This window comes from Somniosus microcephalus, unplaced genomic scaffold (genome assembly GCF_052327205.1).
Source record: "Somniosus microcephalus isolate GS21.2 unplaced genomic scaffold, FLI_Smic_1.0 unresolved_chr5, whole genome shotgun sequence".
NCBI lineage: Eukaryota > Metazoa > Chordata > Chondrichthyes > Squaliformes > Somniosidae > Somniosus > Somniosus microcephalus.
Genome location: NW_028225183.1, coordinates 48,663,861 through 48,673,533, shown reverse-complemented (window position 1 = coordinate 48,673,533; position 9,673 = coordinate 48,663,861). Strand labels below are relative to the sequence as shown.

General features: G+C 43.3%; 1 pseudogene; it reads left to right on the top strand.

Annotated features, from left to right (window-relative positions):
* Positions 1-3,295: 3,295 nt before the first annotated feature.
* On the top strand, positions 3,296-7,684 carry LOC147088183 (histone H2B pseudogene; annotated as a pseudogene).
* Positions 7,685-9,673: the final 1,989 nt, after the last annotated feature.

Genomic DNA, 9,673 nt, shown 5'->3' with positions numbered 1-9,673 from the left:
CTCACACATTAGACACTGAAAGGTACAAAGCAACATCCACATTCACATACAAGATATTGACGGGTGCAGAGTAAAAGCCACTCTCACATATCAGAAACTGACACAAAGAGTAAAACCCAAACTCACATACCAGAGGCAGACAGATGCAAAATTAAACTTACATTCACATGCCAGAGAGTGAATGATAAAGAGTAAACCACACACTCTCATATCAGAAATCAAGAGGTACAGAATAAAGCCTGGACTCACATACTAGACACTGACAGGTACAGAGAAACACCCACACTCACATATCAGTACCTGAGCGTTACAGCAGAAAAGCCACACTCACGTAACAGAAACTGACAAGTAGAGTAAAACCCACAGTATTATATCAGACACTGGCTGACTTAGATTAAATGAACTGTCACATAACAGAGAATCAGAAATCGAGGGTATAACCCACGCACACATACCAGAGCTTGAGAAGTACAGAGTAAAGCCTCTCTTCCATGCAAGAAAATAACAGGTACAAAATAAAAAACACACTTCCATACCAGAGGTGGACATGTAGACTGAAACACACACTCTCACATCAAGACACTGACAGATACGAAGAAAAATGTTCACTCACTTACCAGAAAACAACAGGTACAGATTAAATCACACACTCACATTCCAGATACAGACAGGTACAGAGTTAAACCCACACTCACATAGCAGTAAATGACAGTGGCAGAGTAAAGCCACAAACAAATGTGCTGTACCTTTCTCTGATTCATTAAAAGGACAATATCCCGAATGGATAATTCGACGAAATTAATGGTGTGGTTTCCTCTTAAAAGAGCCGTTGCTTTGCTTAATGCTTTCTCAGGGCGTTGTGAAATTTATTTGCAATGGCCACCGGCATTGTCCCTTCTGACACGCCGTGCTGGCCAGCTCCCCGGGCAGCACCAGACTCACAGCGGTCTGGATGTGTGGACACAATCCGCACACTCCAAACTATTAGAGTTTGGTGCCATCTCCTGGCCGCCAGCTAGGAGTGCAACAAGATAACCATTCATCAGTAACTATTTTGAATTGGAGCGCAATAATCTGAACACCTTGTTTATGTTCAGATTGAAATGATTGCAAAGTCTTTTACTCGTCCTGACTAAAGCTCCAAAGATCCATTGCGTCCGATCTGTAAAGACAGAGGATTCCATTTTAAAATTAGAGCGATGGTTGGAGAGTGGTGATTGTAGCTGCTCTTTCGAGCGAGTTGATTGGGGTTTGAATTCGCGACATCGCAACCAGGCTCCTGTTGATACATAAGAACATAAGAAATAGGAGCAGGAGTAGGCCAATCGGCCCCTCGAGCCTGCTCCGCCATTCAATAAGATCATGGCTGAACTGAGCCTAACTGCCAATCCACTATCACAGAACCATCTCCTGAATCTAACAGAATTAGACACACGAAATAGGAGCAGGATCAGGCTACACGGCCCCTGGGCCCGCTCCGCTGCCCACAGGGCCATGACCGATCTGAACCTAGACTCATGTCCAAATTCCTGCCCGCTCCCCGTAACCCTTAATTCCCTTTACTTCTAGGAAACTGTCTATTTCTGTTTTAAATTTATGTAATGATGTAGCTTCTACAGCTTTTTGGGGCAGCATATTTCATGGACCTACCACCCTCTGAGTGAAGTAGTTCCTCCTCATCTCAGTTTTGAAAGAGCAGCCCCTTATTCTAAGACTATGCCCCCTAGTTCTAGTTTCACCCATCATCGGGAACATCTTCCCCGCATCCACCCGATCTAACCCCTTCACAATCTTATATGTTTCAATAAGATCGCCTCTTATTCTTCTGAACTCCAATGTGTAGAGTCCCAATCTACTCAACCTCTCCTCATATGTCCATCCCCTCATCCCCGGGATTAACCGAGTGAACCTTCTTTGTACTGACTCGAGAGCAAGTATGTCCTTTCTTAAGTATGGACACCAAAACTGTACGCAGTATTCCAGGTGCGGTCTCACCAATACCTTGTACAACTGAAGCAATACCTCCCTATTTTTATATTCTATCCCCCTAGCAATGAAAGCCAACATTCCATTGACCTTCTTAATCACTTGCTGCACCTGCAGACTAACCTTTTGCGTTTCGTGCACCAGGACCCCCAGATCCCTTTGTACTTCAGTACTTTCCAGTTTCTAGCCATTAAGATAATAACTTGCTCTGCGATTTTTCCTGCCAAAGTGCATAACCTCACACTTTCCAGTATTGTATTCCATCTGCCAAATCTCTGCCCACTTACTTAGCCTGTCGATGTCCCCTTGCAGGTTTTTTATGTCCTCCTCACCCACTACTTTCCCTCCCATCTTAGTATCACCTGCAAACTTTGATATGTTTGATACAGTTTAGGTCTCCCTATCGCAGTTTAATGCCTTTCAGCAATGTGGATTATTATTTTTTAACCAATAAAAGATTTTAAAATAATAAATGGGGTGAGGGCTCAATCCTAGCGATATTACAATTCACAGTGGACATTTTTAATTGGAGGGAAAGTGCCTCAGCGTAGTGCTGATGTTCTGATTTAAATGATTGCTGTGTCTCTCACTTGGCACACTTAGGGGCCAAAGAAGTCTGTAAATATATTAATTAAGATGTGAGCGATGGTGGTATAGTGGTGAACATAGATGCCTTCTAAGCAGTTGACCTGGGTTCGATTCCCTGCCATCGCAGCCGAGATACTTTTAATACCCCTCGCAGGTCAGAACTGACTTATGGAACGTTGCAGTAGGATTTTAAGAGAAAAAGAAATATCCATTGCAACTGACAAAATACTTTGATCTTCCATGGAATTCCATGCGTCTCCCATAGAAATAAAAAGGAATTTTAAAACAACATTAAAAATGGGGATGAAAAAAGAGAGAAGATTTCAGGTCACAAACAGTGCTAAAGATACTGCAGGGGAAGGTCATGTATCAGAGATTGACAGATACAGAACAAAACAAACACTTGCACGACAGAAACTGGCAGATACAGAGTAAAGCCCATACGCAATTACGAGTAATTGACAGGTACAGGGTGAAAAGCTCTCTTCCATACCAGAAACTGACAGGTACAATGAAAAGCCACCCACAATTTAGCAGAAACTGGCAGGTAAAGAGTAAGACTCACACTCACATTTCAGAGATTGTTTCCCCTCACAGGAGAATCTAGAACTTTGGGGCAAAGGCTCCGGAAAAATGGCTGGCCTTTTAAGACTCAGATAAGGAGGAATTTCTTCACTCAGCGGGTTGCGAATATTTGGAATTTGCTGCCCCAAAGAGCTGTGGATGCCCAGTCGTTGATTATGTTTAAGGCTGATATAGATTCTTGTACTGCGGAGGAATTAAGAGAGATCGGGAAAGGACAGGAAATCCGAGTTGAGTTCGAAGGTCAGCCATGATCTTATTGAATATCAGAGCAGGCTCGGGGGGCATAATGGCCAGCCCCTGCTCGAAATTCAAATGAACTTAGAAAGTAAAACGAATACTCACGTATCATAAATATGTCTGGTACAGATAAAACTATACTAATATACCAGAAAATGACGGGTATAGAGTAGAAACCACATTCACAAACCAAAGACTGACAGACACAGAGTAAACATACACTCAGACACCAGGGATTGACAGTTAGAGAGAACCCCAGATGTAATTAGCAGAAATTTATTCCGTTGATATGCTAAGTGCCCAAACATCTTGAATATACCCACCGACTGAGCATCCGCAGACCTCTGGGTTAGATATGAGAAGATTTATAACCCTCCGAGGGAATAAATTTCTGCTCATCCCAGACCTATAAAATTGAACCAACACTACCATACACTTATACTCCAACCACTTGCAATAAGGGCAAATATAAAATTTAATTCCCAATTGATTGCTGTTTACTTTCTGTGATTCATGTAGAAGGACACACAAATCCCTCTGAATACGAACTTTTACTCGGCTTTCACCTTCAAAAAAAATTACATATTTTCAATCCTATAAAGTAAAACACACACACACACACACACATGCATGTTAATCTGAATGTCAGATTAATACAGAATAAAACCCACACTCAGCTACCAGAGACAGAACAACACACAATGAAACCCGCACTCACACACCAGAGACTGTCAGGGACAGAGAGAAAGCCACACACACATCGAATAAATTGAAAGGTACAGAATAAAGCCCACAGTTACATACCAGAGACATACAGATAGAGAGTAAATATCACACTCACCTCCCAGAGATTGACTGATACAGTGTGAAATCCACACTTAAATCCCAGAGACAGACAGATACAGAGTAAAACCCACACTCAATTCCCAGAGATTATTTATTGTGGGGGCTGCATGACCCATTCAGATTAACATGTATGTGCAGTTGTTGCCATTAGAACATCGTAGGATCTGCTGTACAGGACCTACTGCTTAAAGGGAACACTTGCTATAGAATAAAACCAACACTCACATATCAGAGACTAACAGATACAGAGTAAAACCCAACTCACATACCAGAGACTAACAGATGCAGAGTAAAACCACACTCACTTACCAGAGACTAACAGATGCAGAGTAAAACACACACTCACATACCAGAGACTAACAGATACAGAGTAAAATCCACACTCACTTACCAGAGACTAACAGATACAGAGTTAAACCTACAATCACATACCCGAGACTAACAAATACAGAGTAAAACCCACACTCACATACCGGAGACTAACAGATACAGTGTAAAACCCAGACTAACATACGAGAGACAGACTGATGCAGAACAAAATCAACACTCCCATAAAAGAGAGAGAGAGGTGCAGAATAAAACACACATTCACATACCAGAGACTGAGAGATGTCGATTCAAACCCACACTCACTCCCCAGAAAATTACAGATGCAGAGTCAAACCCACACTCAGAACCCAGAAACTGACAAATGCAGAGTTAAACCCACACTCATACCACAAACTGACAGATAGAAACTAAACTCCACACTCCCAACCCAGAAATTGATAGGTACCAAATAAGCACACACCCATATAAGATAAACTGACAGTTATAGCATAAAACCCACACACACGTTCCAGAGATTGCCAGATGTATAAGAAAACCCCATTCAAATACAACAAACTGACAGGTACAGAACAATGTTCCCTCTATTATTTTGGGTGTGCAGCCCCTTAAACTGGGTGTGCGGCCCATTCAAGTTTTGGCACATGCATGGTTTCTTCCACTGAAGAGCCGGTGAGCAGCCTGCGTGGGTTCCCCAGACATCCAGATTAGCCAGAACATTTGTATAGAGACTAACATAATCATAGCAAAACCCACACTCACATCCCAGAAACAGACAGATGCTGAATAAAATACACACTCACTTACAATAATCTAACAGATACAGCGTAAAACCCACACTCACATTCCAGAAACAGACAGATGCTGAATAAAATACACACTCACTTACAATAATCTAACAGATACAGCGTAAAACCCACACTCACATCCCAGAAACAGACAGATGCTGAATAAAATACACACTCACATACATTAATCTAACAGATACAGCGTAAAACCCACACTCACATTCAAGAAACAGACAGATACTGAGTAAAATACACACTCACATACAATTAATCTAACAGATACAGCATAAAACCCACACTCACATTCCAGAGACTGACAAAAACAAGTGGAACCCACACTCACATCCCAGAAACAGACAGATACTGAGGAAAATACACAATCACATTACAGAAACTGACAGATTCTGAGTGAAACATGCACTTACATCCCAGAGACAGACAGATACAGAGTAAAACCCAAACTCACATCCCAGAGACGGACAGATAGAGAAGAAAACATACACTCACAAACCTGAGACTGACAGATGCAGGGTAAAATCCATACTCACATCCCAGAAACTAGCAGATACTGAATAAAAACCACACTAACTTACAGAAAATGTCAGGAACAGAGGGAAACCCACACTTACATATCAGAAACCGGCAAGTACAGAATAAAATCACAATGACATACCAGAAACTGACAAGTACAGAATAAAGCCAAAATAACATACCAGAAACTGACAGGTACAGAGTAATTCCCACATTCACATGCCAGAAACTGACCGATATAGAGTGAAACAGACACTTAGATCCCAGATGCTGTCAGGGTGTGTAATAAAACCCAAATCAGAAACTGAAGAAAAAAACAATGCTCACATACCAGAGACTGACAGGAGCATGCCATAAGGCCATCGAGTTTGCTGCACCATTCACTAAGATCATTGCTGAACTGCCTAGTTTCCAGGCGGTGCTTCTGCCAAAGAAATTCAGGGCTGGGCCCAGCAAGAGCAAGTAAAGGGGAAAAGATTTAATCTAATAACATAAAGGCTCGTTTCAGAGCCACCCATTGTATCTGTGAAAGGGTTGCTTACTGTCTGCAGAAACTGACCTGTTGATCACAATTATCCCAGCTGTGTTTTAATATTAAATCCCTACAGTTGTTAAGCTGGAAATGTCCTGATTAGAAGTGACCTTCAGGCAATTTCGGTCATAGAACGGTCAATGTCTTTTCAACATTTATAAATCTAGATCGACATACACAGCAGTGAGTTTGCTGTTCAGATTATTGAATATATATATCTATATATATAGGCAATATATTAATGAACAATCCTCGTAAGACAGGCTGTCAGTGACCATTTTATTGAGAGCAGATTAGAAATAAATAAAGAACAGAGTATAAATAAGGGTGGGTTGTAATTCATGACAGCATTCAAGAATGTGAGATTGTGGTGAGCGCTAAATCTGATTGGATGTGTAATGAGGCCAATCGGAGAGTTAAAGAACAAAGGATATTGACCATACTGCCAATAAACCAATCAGAATCGTTGCCTCCACTCATCCCTCATTAGCATAGCTCTGTGGGACGGACCGTGCGGCTGCCTATATCAGGCGAGCTGATAGCAGCGTTTCCTTATAGCTTTGCTACTTGAAAGAGAAAATGGTTGATGAGAAGAAATCAGCTGCCAAGAAAGGCGCCAAAAAAATCGTGAAGAAAGCGGCACCGAAGGGCGGCAAGAAGCGCAGAAAGTCGAGGAGGGAGAGTTACTCCATCTACATCTACAAAGTGATGAAGCAGGTTCACCCCGACACCGGCATCTCCTCCAAAGCCATGAGCATCATGAACTCGTTTGTGAACGATATTTTCGAGCGCATCGCGGGTGAGGCTTCCCGCCTGACCCATTACAACAAGCGGCACACCATCAGCTCCCGGGAGATCCAGACCGCCGTGCGCCTGCTGCTGCCCGGGGAGCTGGCCAAGCACGCCGTGTCGGAAGGGACAAAGGCGGTGACCAAATACACCAGCTCCAAGTAAAACTCCACGCTGTCCTGAAAGAAGAAACTCCAAACACAACGGCTCTTTTAAGAGCCACCCACAACCTCTCTGAAAGATCTACACATCGCATCTCCCTTTAGAATCAATTTACTGTAATTATTTCCTGAACAAGTGTGTTTGAGAACGTTTGAAGTTCCAGCTGTCAATTTAGTTTTGAATTTTCAGATAAGCAGTTTCACTGACCGGATCGACCTTAGTGTCGCCGTTGTATTTCCCGCTCAGTAAACTACAAACACAGTCCCTGATCGCTCTTTCCCTTTGTTCTCAGACCCGTTCACTTGCAGCTCCTTCCGACGAATTAAAAGCTTGTTTTTGAGATGAGACTCGGATTTCATTCACCTCAATCTCTAAAAATATTTGCATTTTTTAAAATGCCAATTGGGAGTCAATCGTTTTATTAACCCGAGAATTCCTGCAGTCTAACAACCCAGAATGGGGTTTCTTTGAGACCAGAACGCGGTCAGTTTGAACACTCTGTCCCTCTTCTCTTCTCACAGCAGGACTCCCAGATCTGGTTTCACTCCCGCAGCAGCGCCTGTGCAAAGGATCGATCGATAATCTGTGAATCCTCACTTTTACACAGATTGAGCTGGAATGTGTCCCGTTACAGAATCAATGCAAATTGAGGCCCGCCCGATACATTTGAAATAGAACCCGAAATTAATCCTGATTGTAACAGCCTAGAATTTGCAAGGGAGAGATGGAATAAGACAAAAGGAATAAAAAACTGTCCGGAAATCTTTGGCTAAAAGTGAATTTATTCAATTAATTCGCTGGTTTAGGAAAATATTGGCGGGCTTTTTGAACTTAAAAAATGGTTGGCGGACTGACTGTTGAGGTAGTTATTTCCACACACTTTTCATTGGCGGGAAAAACAGACTGTGATTGGTCACCGGAAAACACCAATGAAATTCACCACAGAGCGACCAATCACAAGTAGGCTGTCTTCATTCCTCCAGAAGGTATAAGAGGGGCAGATGTGGGCGGAGACTTTCATTCTTTCTCTGAACGATTGAATTGTGGAAATGTCTGAAAGAGGAAAAACCGGCGGTAAAGCTCGGGCCAAGGCTAAGTCTCGCTCATCCCGGGCCGGACTGCAGTTCCCTGTGGGCCGGGTTCACAGGCTCCTCCGAAAGGGCAACTACGCTGAGCGTGTGGGTGCCGGAGCCCCGGTCTACATGGCTGCTGTGCTCGAGTATCTGACCGCTGAAATCCTGGAGCTGGCCGGCAACGCGGCCCGCGACAACAAGAAGACCCGCATCATCCCCAGACACCTGCAGCTGGCCATCCGCAACGACGAGGAGCTCAACAAGCTGCTGGGAAAGGTGACCATCGCTCAGGGCGGGGTGCTGCCTAATATCCAGGCGGTGCTGGTGCCCAAGAAAACCAGCACTGCCAGCTCCAAGAGCAAGTAAAGCGTACAAGATTAACTCCAATAACCTAAAGGCTCTTTTCAGAGCCATCGACTTCAGTTGTGAAAGGGTTGCTTAATTTTTAGCCATTTTCAGTAAATTGTCGAACATGTAGGAATCTGGATCCACAAACACTGCAGCGGGCTTGCTGTTAGCCAATATTCAGATCAGTGATTCAATATGGAGAAGGTCTGGCTTCAGCGAAAAACAATACACACGGAACCGTAACGTGAGACCGTCACTCAATGAACACGTTGTTGGGAGAGCCGAATATGAACCGATGTTTAGAACCGAGTATAAAGTGAGAGCGCGGTTGTTGGGCTTACCGTTCCTTATTGGGATAATAATCCCATAGGGATAAATATATACATCCGGAAGCATACAAACATTTCCCCTTTTAATTGGCAGACAGGATCAAACCAGAATTACAGCTCTGGTTAATTTTTAAATATTCCAAATAGTAATTGAAGTTCCCACCTGTCCGCTGGTTTTAAAGGTTAGATTCAGACTTGAGGCACCTCGTTCTCTCTCGGATCTATCTGGTATGTCGAGTTGGATCAATTTACTATCAGAACCCCCACTTATATTTTCCGACTCACACTGGGCAAGTTCATTAGTCTACCGGGCAGCTCACTCACATTTCAACCTAGAACATAAACGCACCGTCAGATATACAATGCCGAAGTTTATAGATGCCCAGTTAAGGTAACAGTACAACACCTGCACGGTGTGTGCACAGTCCAGTTTCTCTTGCGCTGATCGGAGCTCTTTCCTTTGCTGATTTGGTGGCTCTTAAAAGAGCCGTTGTTGTGTTTGGTGCTAAAGTCCGGGGCCGGGCAGGGTGAGTTTAGGCGCGCTCCCCGCGG